This window comes from Protopterus annectens, chromosome 11.part0, assembly GCF_019279795.1.
Source record: "Protopterus annectens isolate FY-2018-M chromosome 11.part0, PAN1.0, whole genome shotgun sequence".
NCBI lineage: Eukaryota > Metazoa > Chordata > Ceratodontiformes > Protopteridae > Protopterus > Protopterus annectens.
In genome coordinates, this window is record NC_056745.1 from 1,544,767,450 (window position 1) to 1,544,784,540 (window position 17,091).

The following is a 17,091-nucleotide window of genomic DNA, read 5'->3' on the forward strand; positions in this document are numbered from 1 at the left end:
CACTTGCTTTCTCTGTCCTCAGTGTGATTTCTAACATCCCCACCTCTACTATTAGGTATAATTACTTCGAATGCTCTAAATAAGAAACAATGTGTTCTACCTGCCTCTACCACATGTTTAGCAAGAGCATTATGTGTATTACCTTTCCTCATATGGTATATATGCTCACGTATTCTGTCCTTAAATTGGCGGTTGGTTTTGCCAACATAGAATGCCTTACATATCTGGCAGACTGCCAGATATATGATGTTCATACTCATGCACGTGGCCTCTACCTGGGTTCTAAATTGCACATGTGAGTCAGGATGGGTAAATGTTGTTTCATGGTCAATATATATGCATTGATTACAATGCCCACATGCCTTCGTGTAACTTGGTGCTGTTATATGTTTGTCTTTATTAGAATAACATAGCATTCTCCTAAGATTTAACTTGTTTCTAAATAAAAATTGTGGTTCCTCTCCTACTGCTTGTTTAATTCTATCATCTGTACACAAGATTGACCAATGTTTACTAAATATCTCTTTAAGGGCCATATGATCATTAGTGTATGGCATGGATATCTTTACTTCTTTCCTAATAATTGGCGAACTATTTACTTTCTCTCGTACAGGTCCATAGTATGGTGCTGCTCTACTCTGTCTCAGTTCATGTATATCAAACAGTTGGTTATCTATCTCCTTGCAATTGTAACCACGTTCTATCAGCCTATCTCTTAGATCACTGATCCCTGTACTAAAACCTGTATCTGTGGCATTCAATCTAGAAATACGCATGCCTTGACCTCTTATGATGTTCTTAAATACATAATGTGGGTGCATGCTACCTCTGTATAGTATTGTGTTATGATGACAGGGTTTGCGATACACACCTGTGTTGATCAAGCCATTGCCTAATTTTTCAACAAATAAATCCAAAAAATCTATCTTGTCAGTGGAATAGTTCATTGTGAAAACCAGGTAACTAGTTAGATTATTTATCATCTTGAGAAATCCCTTCAACAGATGTATGTCTCCTCTCCATAACAAAAAGACGTCGTCTACAAAACGTCTGTAGAATACTACAGATTCCTTGTATTCGATGGTTTCAAACAATATTTCGTTCTCCCAGTGGGCTAAAAACATGTTCGCATAGCTGTTTGCACATGGCGTACCCATGGCAACTCCAGCTTGCTGTTGATATATTATGTCATCAAACATGAACACATTGTTACCCAATACTATGTCCATAAAATGTACTAATAGATCGATCAGTATTGGTGTATATGTACTGTGCTTCAATAGATATTCATTGATATATATGTGACCTACGTCATTGGGTAGCACTGTAAATAAAGATTGGATATCAAGTGTAACCAACACCAAATCATCAACATCCACCAATTCACTTATACATTCATATAATTCAATTAGAAATTGCTTAGAATCTCTTAATATAATGTGATTGCTGTTTAAAACAGGACGTAAATGTTTTTCAATATATACTGAAATATGCTCGGTTATCCAACCTTGTCCAGACACCACTGGTCTCATAGGTGGTTCACTGACACTCTTGTGTATCTTAGGAAAACCTTGTATTGCAGGAACCAAAGGATTTAAGATCTTAAGATATTCAAACAGCTCCTTCTCAATAATGCCACCATTAAACATATCCTGTAAGATGTTCCCCACGTGTGATATAATCATCATCACAATCTCTCCATCAACTCTCAAATAAAACTTATCATTTAGCAAGTTCAACATAGCTTTGTAATAGTATATAGTGTCCATGATGACAACCTGTCCTCCTTTGTCCGCAGGTCTAATAACTATGTTGTTGTTCATCTGTAGATTCCGTAAACTCTCCCTTTCCTTTCTACTAAGATTGTCCCTTCTTTTACTATATGTGTTATTAGTATAGTATTTGTGTAGCTCCTCTTCTGTTAGCTGCAAATAAGCTTCTACTAGCGGGTGATGTGTAGGTGTAAAACTACTTAAATTCCTAAATGTTGGCATTGTCCCTCTTCCATCCTCAACAGTTCCAGTTCCATAATATGAAGAATGACAATTCTTTAGTATTCAATATATCTAGCTATGAATTGACATACCATGAGATGAAATTATTGAACAAAGGACTTAACTTCATCCCTAGTGGTAATAGCAATTTGGCAGATATTGTATTAGACACCAGAATGTTTTGCAGGAATTTAATGTTAAAGATACTTTTTCCCAGCAACGCTGGAACTGTTGAGGATGGAAGAGAGACGTTTGTCTGTACCTACTGATGACGCTCTTTGTAGCGAAACCGGTTTGGGGATCGTGCTTTTATTAAAAGCTTTCACTTGAAGCTGGTGCTGCCTGTGTCTCCCGTTTTTTGTGCTGGATTTGTTTTTGGTGTTTATATATATATGTATATATACACATGTAGGTCCACTTGAAATTTCAAGTTTTGAAATAACGTACCCAAAACATCGATATTTCAGTATCTCAACATTTAAAAGTGCTGAAAAAAAAGACACACACTTAAAGTGTTTGTAGGGGGGCACCCCTCACACCCCCCTACTTAAATATACCAACTCTGATCTTGCGCTACAGTGAAGAGAACAGTAATTCTCCTGTTGCCCAATAGCGCAATCTCAAAGTTGATATATTTAAGTTGGGGGGGGTGCAGGGGGGCCTTCCCCCCTCCAAACACTTTGTTTTTGTTCATTTCTCTTTTTTTTTTCACTTTTAAATGTCGAGATACTGAAATCTCAATGTTTTGGGTACGTTATTTCAAAACTCGAGATTTTGACATTTAAAAGGGGACCCATGTATGTATATATATATATATATATATATATATATATATATATATATCAAAACATTAGTTGAAAACTCAACAACTCATCAGACTAATACTTCTTGGTCTGTCAGATTTGTACTATTTAATCCCTGGCCATTGATAAATGCAGAAACCACCTCTAACCATAATGTTTTGACTTCTATTTAGTAATGCTATCCTAAAAAAAGTTGTAGCAAAAATTAAGTATCCATATGATGTTCATTAGTACAAATTGTAGGATGAATTTCACCTTCCCTCCCCCACAAAAGTAGGGATGTTACAGTTTTACTATAATAAAAGTTGAGAAAGTAGCCCAGACTACAACTAAATGTTTGGTGTAGCTGTCAGTAACACAAAACTCAAAGTTGATATATTTAAGTTGGGGGGGGTGCAGGGGGGCCTTCCCCCCTCCAAACACTTTGTTTTTGTTCATTTCTCTTTTTTTTTTCACTTTTAAATGTCGAGATACTGAAATCTGAAATACTGAAATACAGATCCTGCCTCTTAAACTTGGTTGACTTTTTCGAGACAGTCACCAAGGCCATTGATGAGGGAAAGGCAGTCCATACAGCCTACCTCGACCTGGCAAAGGCCTTCGACACAATACCCCACTCAGGTATCATCGAAAAACTCATCAGCTTGAATGTAAACCCATACATCACAAGATGGGTTGCAAACTGGCTAAGCGACAGAACCCACAGGGTCAGAGTTGCTGGAGCCATGTCAGACTCAAAGCCTGTCACAAGTGGTGTCCCACAGGGCTCAGTCCTGGGTCCACTCTTGTTCGGCATCTACTTTTCTGAAGTACAAGCAAACACAGGAGGGTTATGGCTGACAAAGTTTGCAGATGGCTGCAAACTGGGCGCCATAGTCGAAAACACATCTGACACAGATATCCTCCAGAAGGGCCTCACAGAAACGGATAACTGGTGCCAGAGCCATGGCCTGAAGTTAACGCCAAAAAATGCATAGTCATACCCTTCGGGAAAAACAAGGTTACCCCTAGCTACCATATAGGTGACAATCCACTGAGCACAGAAAAAGTCATCAGGGATCTGGGGACCCAAGTTGACAGTAGTCTTTCGTTTGACACTCATGTTGCTAAAGTAGTTAGGAAAACCTTCTATATCGCCCACCTGATCATGAAGGATTCACATCTAGATCAAGGGAGGTCATCGTCCCCCTGTACTCATCACTCATTAGACCTATGATTGAGTACAATGCCCCATTCGGAATGTATCTGACCAGACACCTGATGCAGCTTGAAAGGCCCCAAAAGTTCCTCACCAAAAGGATAAAGGGTCTCAAAAATATGTCTTATGCTGCCCGACTGAAAGAACTCCAGCTTTATTCAGTCTCATACCGCTTGCTCAGAGGTGACCTGTGCCTGACATATAAGGCCATGTCAAACCCAGATTTGATGAATATGCTTCACCTCAAAAATCTAGATCCCTCAGAACCACAAGGCGGAGACTTAAACCTTGACACGGTTATAAATAGAACGTGCTGGAGGGACAGATTCATCACCCAGAGACTCCCTATGCTGTGGAACAAAATCCCGGTACATGTGAGGCAGAGCACCTCGCTGGCCTTGTTCAAGAGGAATCTTGACCAATGGATGGGAGATCGCAGATATACCCCAGGGATTACTTCAGTGTCACTGCTTGACAGAGGCACAGAAAAATGATAGGCATAGTTTTTATTCAAACTAAAGGGGTGGCGAAAGCCACATAACTATGGGCTAGGCTTATAAATGCCCTTGGGCAGATAGCCTAGTATGAACCTATGAACCTATGAACCTAAAACCTTCAAACATATGTTTAATTAAATGAATATATTCTATATTATCACATAGTTCAGCATACAACAGTCAAAATGTACACACACATTTTGAACTGGTCAGTAAAATTCCGCATTCCTGTTTCGTGATAGCGCAGCTGGATTTTCCAAATGGACTATAAATATTGTCTGGCCTATATTTTGGAGGATTTTGACTTGAAACAGTTTAGTATGAAGTTGAGAATTGTTACTTAACTTGAATTGCTAAGCTGGAGAAATATTTAATGAGGTTGATAATTGGGCTGTTGGCATCCATTTTGAGTGCTGTATGCTGGCGTTGCATGCTCTTAGTTTCTGGTAACCACAGTTCTGATAATTTTTAAGGGGTTTTTAGATTGTTATAAAATATTGATCTATTTATTGGTTGATGTCTTCCATCAAATTTGTTGTTAGATTATTGATTTAGTTGTCAGGGAATTAAACTTAATTTTAATAAAAAAGTTTATTTGATTGATATTGGAATTTCACAGTTTTTTTTTTTTGGGGGGGGGGGGGCAATTTGTTCTAATTTTCCTTATTCCAGTTTCCCTGCAGTTTTACTGTGGTTAGAGTTGGTGAACACCATGTATATGGATATTTAAAACTTTTAATTGTTGCTGGCAAATAAAGCTGTGAGAACAAGTCATTGTTTAAGTGTATTAAAATGTAAAGTTAATATATGGAGAATGCTGTTTACCAGCACTTTTAAGATCCAGACTAGAAAGAGCAGGAGATGTTTGAGACACCTAGCATTTTCTGATTACCATTTGGATAACTATGTAGGTAAGAGTATCCCTGCTTGTCTGGGTGAACTCCATAGCGTTAATTTGGTTTGGTTTATGTTACATCAATTTTTCATGTTTTTGAGTTAACTAAGGTTTTTTTTTTTTTTTTTTTATTGGTGTAAAAAGTTGACATCCTGTTGCTGCCTGGAATGTTACATTGCAGTTTTTCTTTCTTTTTAATGACAGTTTATTAACAAAAAGATTTACAAGGCGTTGGTGAAAAATTCATGGAGAATTTTAGTTGTTTTTCTTTTTCTTGGAATGTAAATGTGTTGGCAAACTCAGATAAAAATAGGCTAATGAGTTATTTCAGGAAGTTTAGTCCTTAGGGTTCTACTTTGCAAAAAAAGAACATAGGGTTTTAGTAAAACGTTGTCAGTCATTCAGTTTAGCTACTAGTTTTGCTGAAGCATAGAAAAGGGGAGTGACTTTGTATCTAAGTTATGCCCTTTGTTGATAAAGTATACACATATTCTTAACAAGGGATGTTACATAGGACTTAAAGGGTTTGTTGGAGAACTGCAAGTAACTGATCATGGTGTTTACCTTGGGGTGCATCTCTGGAATAGTTTTGTTTACTGATGAGGAAAATATAGTGCTTTAAGAATGCTTGGTTTTGTCCTTCAAAAATTGTAATAACTATAACAAGTGCTCCTGATGTTAGAGGAGGCCCAAGGACCATCAGAATGTTTATATTAGGTAGATAAATATGTAGGAGTGTTTGCTAAAATGATAGGTTTAAGTGATCTTTTTGCTGTTAGAATGGAGGCTGTCAGTTTTCAAAGATCTATCTTGATCACATATTGGTAACATGTAGATAACTACTAAAAATGTTTATTTGATTAGAGACCTCTGAATGCTTCCAACAATAATAATGTCAGATCATGCATCATTAGATTATAGTCTGCATCATTTTGTGCCATCTTATATGGAAAACCAGTGGCACATTCTGACACGTTTTTTAAAAGAGGAGACGTCTATAAATTCTTACTTCTAGTAATCCATAAAATGTTCAAAACAGAAAATTATCTAAACTGAGTTTGAAACAGGATAGTCTCTAAACAGAGAATTTCCTGTTGCAAGTGTTTTGTGGATTATTCATAGGTTCATAGGTAGATACTAGGCTATCTGCCCTAGGGCATTTATAAGCCTCGCCAGAGTGTATTGGCTTCCGCCTCCCTATTAGAATAGCGTACTGTGCCTCTGTAAAGTAGGTCACAGAAGGTACCCTTTTAAGATTAGTTTACTGTGCCTCTGTCTAGCAGGGACACAGAAGAGATCCCAGGGGTGAATTTGCGATTTCCCATCCACGCGTCCAGATTTCACTTAAAGAGGGTCAGCGAGGGGCTATGTCTAACATGAATTGGGATTCTATTCCAGAGTGAGGGGAGCCTCTGAGAAATGAATCTGTCCCTCCAGCATGTCCTGTTTATTTTTGTGCTGAGGTTTAGGTCCCTGGAGTGTGTAGCTCTAAGGGACTTGGATTTTTTTGAGGTGGAGCATGTCCATTAATTCTGGGTTTGACATGGCTTTGTACGTCAGGCATAGATCGCCTCTGAGTAGGCAGTAAGCAACTGAGTAGAGCTGGAGTTTCTTTAGTCGAGCTGCATAGGACATCTGTTTGTAGCCCATGATCCTCTTGGTGAGGTACTTTTGGGGTCTCTCCAGTTGCTGCAGGTGTCGGGTAAGGTACATCCCAAAAGGGGCATTGTATTCAATTATGGGCCTGATGAGTGACGAGTAGAGGGGCACAATGACCTCTCTTGATCTAGATGCGAACCCTTTCGTGATAAGGTGGGCTATATAGAAGGTCTTTCTAACCACTTTGGCAACGTGATTATCAAAGGAGAGATTACTATGTACGTTTGTCCCCAAATCTCTAATTACTTCTTCTGTACTTAGTGGATTACCACCTATGTGGTAATTTGTGGGCACCCTGTTTTTCCCAAAGGGGATGACTATGCATTTTTAGCATTTAGCTTGAGGCCGTGGCTCTGGCACCAAGCATCCATCTCTGTGAGACCCTTTTGGAGGATGCTTGTGTCAGCTGGAGATTCGATTATGGCCCACAGTTTGCAGTCATCTGCGAACTTTGTCAGCCATAATCCCCCCGTGTTAGCCTGAACCTCAGAGAAGTATATACCGAACAAGAGAGGTCCCAGGACTGAGCCCTGTGGGACGCCACTTGTAACTGGTTTGGATTTGGAAATGGCACCTGCGATTCTGACCATGTGGGTTCTATCTCTGAGCCAGTTTGTAACCCATCTTGTGATATAGGGGTTGATATTTAAGCTGGTAAGCTTATTTATGATGCCCGAGTGGGGTATTGTGTTGAAGGCTTTTGCGAGGTCCAGGTAGGCTGTGTGGACTACCTTACCCTCATCTATGGCTTTGGTAACTGTTTCAAAGAAATCAACTAGGTTTAAGAGGCAAGATCTGCCCTTAACAAAACCGAATATGGTAGGGTCCAGTGTCTGGAGGCTCCCAATGTCTTTGTTTATGAGTTCCATGATAATACGCTCCATAGCTTTACAGACCAGAGTAGTCAAGCTTATGGGACGATAGTTTCCAGGGTCCGTTGTGGCACCACCTTTGTGGAGTGGGACCACTGTAGCTGTACGCCATTCTTTGGGTACATATCCTGTAGTAAGGCTAAGTTTGAACAGTGACTTAATGTGAGGGTTCAGTTCTTCTTGGAGCTCGTATAAGACACAGCCTGGGACACCGTCCGGTCCCATAGATGCTGTGTTTTTTGCTTTAGAGAGGGCAGCTTTCACCTATGCATATGTAATGTCAGGGAGGTTACATTCAGTTGGGATAGGCATTTGCTCCTTTGGGGAGGAAGGGGGGAGAAGTTTGCGCTGAATCTGTCTGCCAGGATGTTGGCTATGTCTGTAGGCTCGGTATATTTTGTACCGTGTGCAACAATTCAGAGCATATCTGTGAGTTTCCGCCCATGTTCCTGACATAACTAAAGAAGGCCTTGTGATTATCTTTAGTGTCTATGGCAATTTTTCTTTCGAAGCTGGCCTTTGATGATTTTATGAGGGATCAAAGTTTCTTGCTAATACTGATCAGAGATGCCTTCCCTTTTTGGGATTTTGCTCTGTCATGTAGTAGCTTCTTCCTTCTGTTGTATAGCTTATTTATGGCTGGGGTCCACCAGACCGGTCTCCTGTTTTTGGAAGAGTGAGTCTTGGTTTTATTTGGGATAGCACGATCCATGCATTCCTGCAGGTGCTCATAGAATGCATTTGTAAAGGATTCTGCGGATTGGGCTGTATTATCCTCTGCCCCAGGGGCTTTGAAGGATTCCACCTCAGTCTTGAGAAGTGCAAAGTTGGCTTTTGAGAAATTCTTTACAGTGATTTCCTTGGCTGGGGGTGGGGACGGGATATGGATGTCCAGGGAAATTTGTTTATGGTCTGATCTTACCAATGAGGAGTTTACCTCTGGTGTGGAACATTGAATCCCCATGTTGGTGATGACCAGGTCCAATATGTTATTCCCTCTTGTGGGAGTGGTGACCAGTTGTTCCATTGTGTTAGAGTTTATAAATTCAAGGAACCGTTGGGCAAGGGTGTTTGGGCTTGAGTAGTTTTCCCAGTCAATGCTTGGGTAGTTGAAGTCACCCAATAACATAGTGTTTGGAGAGACCTTCATATTCTCAGGAATGCCAAGTGGGGTTCCTGTAATAGGGAGGGTGTTCTGTAGCAGGCTACAAACTGAAAGGCAGTTTTGCCCGCTGTTAGTTGCACATGGATGGTTTCCGATGCTTCGTGCAGTGCCACTAACCTGGAGGTGTAGGTATCTTTGTTGAATATAGATACTCCCCCTCCTTTTGTGCTTCTGTCCGAGTTTTGGGGCCGAAACGCATGGTATGATTTATAACCTGGTAGTGCTGGGATGCTCTCAGGAGCCTTGAACCAGGTTTCTGTTACTGCACAGACATAGATTTTCTCCATACTGAGGAGAGCCTCGAGTGCGTGCATCTTGAGGTTTAGAATTCTGGCATTGAGTAGCATTACCTTTAGTTTTTTTATCCTTGGGTTGTCTATGGAGGTGGGTTTGTCCTTTGAGCCTTGCCTAAAAAAGGCACTATAGGGGTGGCAAGAGCCTTGGCCAGTATACGAAAGCCAAAGGGTGACAGGTGCAAGCCGTCCCTAGCGAAGCAACGTGGCTTGTCGAGCATGTCATCCTAGGCAGACAGACACTGGAAACCCTTTGAATGACACCAGTACTTCAGCCAATTGTTGAAACTGATCATTTTGTCTTTATACTGTGGTATCATTCTTGGTGAGGGCAAGATGCTACTCAAGGTCAGGGTCATACCAGCCTGGGCTACATGGTCAGAGAGCTACTCTATGTCTCTTTTCATGTAGTCCAGGGAGGTTTGTCTCAGGTCATTCACACCAGCATGGACAATGACGGAGTCATACTTGTACTTGCTTTGGAGTGACCTGAGTACTTGCATTATGTGGTGGATCCTGGCACCCGACAGGTAACTTACAGTGACCTTCTCCTTGTTCAGTCTGGTGAGTGGGACGTCAGTGTGCCGGACAATAGAGTCCCCTATAACAAGTGTATTTGGTGTGTTGTTTGGCCTTAAGGGCTGTGACTGTGAGGCACACTGATTTTGTGAGCTATGTGATTCGTGGGTATTGTTGAGGGGTGGCTGTTGCTTGGATATTTGCTTAGGAGGTCTTTGCTGTTTAGGCAGATTTTTATTTAGAGCCTCTGAGTATGTTTTTGTGTGTTTATGTGTTCGGTATGCAGATGCAATAGGTCTGTGTGAGACTGGATTTGTGGTGTGGGTGGTTACCTTTTCCTCCTGACTGACTGTACCAGTCTTGGGTTGAGAGAGCTCTGCCTCCAGTTTGGCTGTGTAGCTGCATCTCTCACATGTATCAGAGTTTGTTGGAAGGAGGAGAGGGTTGTCTGTGTACATAAGGCAATTGTAACATTGCCTCAAAATTCCCAGATTCACCAGCTGGACTGGAGAGTAACCTTGAAACTGACCCTTGGACATACCAGATTAGTATAGGGAACTGTTTTTTTACTGATCAGATTAGGGAAGGGAACTAATTTTTCACTTGATCAGGAAGGACCAATCGGGAGCCTAATGCTTATGAGAAGTCAAGAAGGGTGTAGTGCTTTAGTTAGTGTTTCTTTATAAGAGCTGAGCAAGTGCAGGGTTTTAGAAAGAGAATAGAGTGATTACTTTGAGAGTTTGAACAGTTCTAAGGGAAAAAGTGAAGAGCAGACTTTGCGGAGCCTGGAATAGTTTAGACCTGTTCAGGTGGCACTGCCCGACGCTGCTCAGTGCGCAAAACCGCGCAAAACGAGAGTTGTAGGGTTTTAACAGATAAAGATCAAGGAGTTTATAATTGACCCAAAATGGCCAATAAAACTACAGCTTCTAGGTAGTAACCACTCCTCCAGGGACAGGCAGGCTGTTCAGTGTTAACCACTCCCACTAATGAACACAGAGACTTCCCTTTAGCCCAAGCAAGCACTGGCCTTCTAGAAACTTCCAAACAGTTCAGAACAGCAAATCTATAACTGAACTTTCTTAACTTTCAGAAAGTGGGAAAAAAGCAAGATATATTTTTTTTTTTTTTCTTTTTGTTGTAGTTTAAAGGTAGCAGAGATACACAAGCAGCAAAATAATCACAACAGTGCAGTAAATGACCCCACACTTGAGTGCTAGGTCAAAATCAGGTAAAATGCAGTTTTTAGAGAAAAAAACGATTTTAAATTAAGTGCAGCACAGGCAATGCAGTAAACAGGCTCTAGATGTGTTCCAAGTACTGTTACTGTTACAGATATAAACTTTAGCAAGCCGGAAAATGCCAAAAAATAGGCGGCAAAGCAGTAAAACTTAACAAAAAATCAGAAGAAAATACTTAAAATCACAAAAGTGGCTCCTTTTCTTCTCTCAGCGTTTTCTCCCCTTGGTAGGTGCTTCAGCAACAACTAGCAAGCCTGAAAAGATGCCAAAACCACGAGGCAGCCGGGTTTTAAGAGAGCGAGATCAAGGAGTTTAGAATTGACCCAAACTGGCCAATAAAACTACAGCTTCTAGGTAGTAACCACTCCTCCAGGGACAGGCAGGCTGTTCAGTGTTAACCACTCCCACTGGTGAACACAGAGACTTCCCTTTAGCCCAAGCAAGCGCTGGCCTTCTAGAAACTTCCAAACAGTTCAGAACAGCAAATCTGTAACTGAACTTTCTTAACTTTCAGAAAGTGGGAAAAAAACAAGATTTTTTTTCTTTTTGTTGTAGTTTAAAGGTAGCAGAGATACACAAGCAACAAAATAATCACAACAGTGCAATAAATGACCCCACACTTGAGTGCTAGGTCAAAATCAGGTAAAATGCAGTTTTTAGAGAAAAAAACGATTTTAAATTAAGTGCAACACAGGCAATGCAGTAAACAGGCTCTAGATGTGTTCCAAGTACTGTTCCTGTTACAGATATAAACTTAGCAAGCCGGAAAATGCCAAAAAATAGCCGGCAAAACAGTAAATCTTAACAACAAATCAGAAGAAAATACTTAAAATCACAAAAGTGGCTCCTTTTCTTCTCTCAGCGTTTTCTGCCCTTGGTAGGTGCTTCAGCAACAACTAGCAAGCCTGAAAAAATGCCAAAACCACGAGGCAGCCGGGTTTTAAGAGAGAGAGATCAAGGCATTTAGAATTGACCCAAAATGGCCAATAAAACTACAGCTTCTAGGTAGTAACCACTCCTCCAGGGACAGGCAGGCTGTTCAGTGTTAACCACTCCCACTGGTGAACACAGAGACTTCCCTTTAGTCCAAGCAAGCACTGGCCTCCTAGAAACTTCCAAACAGTTCAGAACAGCAAATCTTTAACTGAACTTTCTTAACTTTCAGAAAGTGGGAAAAAAGCAAGATTTTTTTTTTTTTTTCTTTTTGTTGTAGTTTAAAGGTAGCAGAGATACACAAGCAGCAAAATAATCACAACAGTGCAATAAATGACCCCACACTTGAGTGCTAGGTCAAAATCAGGTAAAATGCAGTTTTAGAGAAAAAAACGATTTTAAATTAAATGCAACACAGGAAATGCAGTAAACAGGCTCTAGATTAGTGTTGTATTACAAGTGTTGTGGTGCCTCTATGCTGCATTTTTGTAGACTTCTGTGAATTGTTTGAAGCAAATGTTAAATTATAAAGTTTCTAGACTAGTTTGGGATCAATGGTCTTTAATAATAGATTGGGACTCTTTTAAAGAAGAGAATGTCTACTGAACAAGAAGCTTGAGTTTTTGCATGAATTGCGTAATGATATTTTGTTTAGATAAATCCCACTAATATCATAACCATATAGCACTTAGTTTTTTGCAACAGAGATCTCAAAGGATTGTAGCACACTTGTATTTCAGAAATGGAGATTTTTTTTTTAAAGAGAGCTGATATGAATAGTAGAGATATTTCAATATTTATCAAAACGTATGTAGTGCACAAATACTGCTAGCAATCAGTACAAGAGCTTTATAATATTTTGGGAAGTATAACACTGCCAAAAATTTTAGTAAAACAGGCAGCAATTTTTGAATCCGTTATGATGACATAAAATTCTGGGAGTGCTGCAGGGCGGACAAGAAGTAAAAGTCTGGGCAATGATGGTGTGATAATAACATTGAGACGGTGGTTTTAAAATGCCCCAGAGAATTCAACAGTAATGTCCACTGCTACTGATTTTATTTGCTGTGTACTTTAAAACTTATTTTGTGACTGTCTGTCAGTCTAGGTTTAAGTGCATTTCATGTGGATTAAGAAAGTGATTTTTTTTTCTCTTTTTGGGTGATATGTTAAACATGAAACTTCAATGAGATTTTGGTCAACATTTTGAACATAATATGTTACACCTGATGCTTTCTCAGGATACTAATTAATAAAAATAAAACATCAGTATCAGTGAATTGTGAGCCTTTTCTTAAGTTAAAAAACTTTAACTTCTCTGGGAATCTACTTATATTAAGTATTTAGAATTTTAGTCAGGAAACCCATTTTTAATAGTTAGTTAATAAGACCAATACTGTAGAACTGAAGAAAAATTTGCAGAGGGAGCTTTTGTGGTGGATAATGATAGCACTAGAAACTGAACAAAGGGTACAGACTTTTTGAAATATGCCGTTATGTATATTTATTTTGTAGTCTTTTCTGACTGGTGCTCTCTAGATTTTTTTGAAGGCTGATAACATGTGAGACAAGACTTTGGGATGGTTGTAGGACAAATCTGACTTTGGAAAACTGATATTGCTTAGAGAAGTAGTGGAACTTAATTGCTCAGACCTTTATTTTCATACCATGATTTAGTACAGATAAAAAATAATGTGTTTGTTAACAATCTATAGTTATGATGAAACTAAATGGAGAAGATTAAGAATTCTGATGTAATTCTGATGGATCTCCCTCAAAAGAGTGCCAGCTTCTTACATTAAATTCCTTCTCTCTAAGCTTAAACCCTGCTCCCCTTCAATAGACAAGCTTCCCTCCTACTTTCTACAAATTGCAGCAGAACCACTGGCCTATCCAGTATCTATCCTAGTTAACTGCTCTATCACCGAATCCTGTGTCCCCTCCTTATGGAAAAATTTCTACACCTTACTTATTCACAAAGGTGCAAACTCCTCCAATATAACAAACTTTAGACCAATTGCCATACTATCTGCTTTCTCCAGAATTTTAGAAAAATGTATCCATAACCAGGTTATACACTACTTACTTCAGGAAAACTTATTAACTCATACTCAACATGGCTTCCGTCCCAAACACAGCACCACAACTGCACTAACATCCTTTATAAATACTGTATCACTTGCCCGAGAAAATAATAAACTTGTCTCTACCCTGTTCCTGGACCTCTCCAAAGCTTTTGATACTGTCTCCCATCCACTTCTCCTCTACAAACTAACAAGCCATAATTTCTCTTCTCATACCTTATCTTGGTTCACAGGCTACCTCACTAACCACCAACAATCAGTTAAATGTCTCTCTGCAAAATTCCCCCTTCTCTCAGTGGAAATGGGTGTCCCCCAAGGATCCATCCTTGGGCCTCTACTCTTTAATATATTTACCAATCAATTAAACTCCTCCTACCTGCAGTATGCTGATGACTCTACTGTCATCACAGCTGCAGACAACCCATCTGACCTTCACTCTTTAACTCAAGCTACATTCAACTCTATAGAGGCATGGCTCAGTGATAACAAATTCATTCTCAATCCAAAGAAAACTAAGCTTCTCCTCTTTCTCCCCCAAAACCTCTCTAACCTCAAATCCACTTTCACCATCCACTTGTGCAACAAGACAATCATCTCAGTAGAACCCAGCTCAAAACTACTAGGTGTCACCATAGATGACCAGCTTAAATTTGATAGTCACATCACTAATTGCATAAAAAAGACGCATCAGAAACTCGGACATCTGTACCAAAACAAGACATTCCTTACTAACAGGGACAAAATAACTCTCTCATGCTTTTCTTCTTCCCACCCTACTATACACCTGCCAAGTATTTACAAATCTAAACTCTACACTCCTCACCAAACTAGAAGCTACCTATAACAAGTTTGTCAGATTTTCTGCAAACCAAACCTATAAGTCTCACCACTGCTCATCTCTTAAGCAACTAGAATGGCTAGAATTTCCCCATCTTCTCAAACGACACTAACTTCAACTGGTCCACTCCATCCTATATCTGCCATCCTTTTGTCCTAGCCTAACATCCCTCTTAACCAAATACTCTCCTGCTAGATCCCTTCGTAGCTCTGACCAAGATTTGCTCCAGATTTCTAAACCTAAAAATAAAATGGGCCACTTGGTTTAAAGTTATAACCCTGCAACTTACTGGAATAAACTTCCCTCGAAATCAGGTCACTAAGTCACCCTAAACAATTCAAAACTGCCACTCATGAATATTTTAAGAAAAACTGGACTTGCCACTGCACTCATCCACCATGACCTGTCTTCTTCCTAGAGGCCTTAAGTTCTATCCCTCCCTATAATTCCTCCTGTCTTTCTTCAATCACCTCTTTACCTTCACAGGTATGTATAAATGTCTTGTAATTTCAGCCCTGAATTGCTTGTATGCTTGAGTATGTAAAATTCTTTAAAATATATGTTTACTTAATGTACTACCTAACAATTGTATTCTAACATTTCATTGTATCTTTACTTTGGAGCTTTTCTCCCAGGGTCTCTGCTGAAAATATGCCACAAGCTCAGATGGACTAACCCGGTCAACAAATGTAAAATAAATAAATAAAACTAACAAGTCTGACCAGTTTATCGCCAGTTGAATTTGATAGATTGTCTTTATTGTGGTATCAGATTAGAATCTCATGTGTGGTAAAGCAATTACAGAGACTTTACGGAACATTTTGATGACTTGTGATTACTCCATTGATAAATTTGCTGTTACCTGCTGAAGAAAGTAAATTGGTTTGCAAAAAGAGGTAGGAATGCCATTGAGAAAGCAAAGAGTAATTCATTTGATTTATTGATACTGTTTGTGATTAAGATAGTAACAGGGTGTTTGGCCAAATGTTAAACAAATGTTTGGATTACATAGTGCATTAAAAAGAGAATATAAAAGGATGGTGGGAACTGCAAGGTTAATAGGCATGGCTGATTGTAATCTCTCTGGCATGGGAGACTTTTTTAGTTGAGGCAAGGGGGCAATATCTAATGGTCGAATGCTTGTTTAGTCATGGTGATGCATTAAAAGAATTAAAATATGCAACAGTAACTGCAGTGAGATAGGGCTGGATAAATAATTCAAATGGTGTAAGTTGACAAATAATTTGTGAATTGCCACAAACTTTTTCACGGATATGTCTGCACAGTTTGTGAATTGCATTAGAATTGTTCATGGGAATGCCTGCACAATTTATGAATTGCCTCAGAAATTTTCATGGAAATGTCTGCACAAGTGTCATAGTACTCCAGTGAGACTAAAATTCACGTCTCAGTATGGATTCTTTATGGTTGAGATGGGGGGGGGGGGTTGCACCTTGGGTCCACTGGAAAGTATTTTCTTACCATGAACATTTTCAAGATAGATTTTTCCTCAATTAGTGGAGAGTGTGTTGAGTAAAAATATTGAGATTATCATAGCCTAAATATACCCACTTTAGTAAATGACTGTGGTGTATGAAAAATGAGTAGGCTGTACTGACTTCATTTATTGCAGTGAATAAGAAAGCCATTACAAAGGAAATGATAGTCCAGACTACAGAACCAAAGGTAGGGAATGTTAATGTGCCAGTGGTTGAGCTGGATAAAAGGGAGGTTTATATTAAAAAAAAATCAAAAGGACGAAGTATGTTACTAGGTGGCCACCATACTACATGCATAAGCACAACCTTTAGGTAGACATTATTGTGTTACGAATGTAATTTCATGCACTTGTTGATTACCCTAATAAGTTACTTTGTCTTTCACTTTATTCATTTAGAAGTGAAAATGTTAATACCTACCACTGTTCAGATAGCTGGATTAATTCAAAAAACAAATGTGCTATTCAATAGGTCACCTTCTGAACTTTCCTGACACTAAGTCTAAATTATTCATTCCAAGCCTGAATATTTTAGTAAGGTTTAAGAATTGTTTTTATGGTTCAAATATTCAAATTTTTTTTTGGTAATAATGACTTGTTTT

At 39.3% G+C, this 17,091-nt stretch overlaps 1 protein-coding gene across 5 annotated transcripts in view; it reads left to right on the forward strand.

The window, feature by feature from the left end:
* The window catches only part of IL15RA (interleukin 15 receptor subunit alpha), a 733,105-nt gene that overhangs the window by 94,766 nt on the left and 621,248 nt on the right, over window positions 1-17,091 (forward strand). The window lies entirely within an intron of this gene.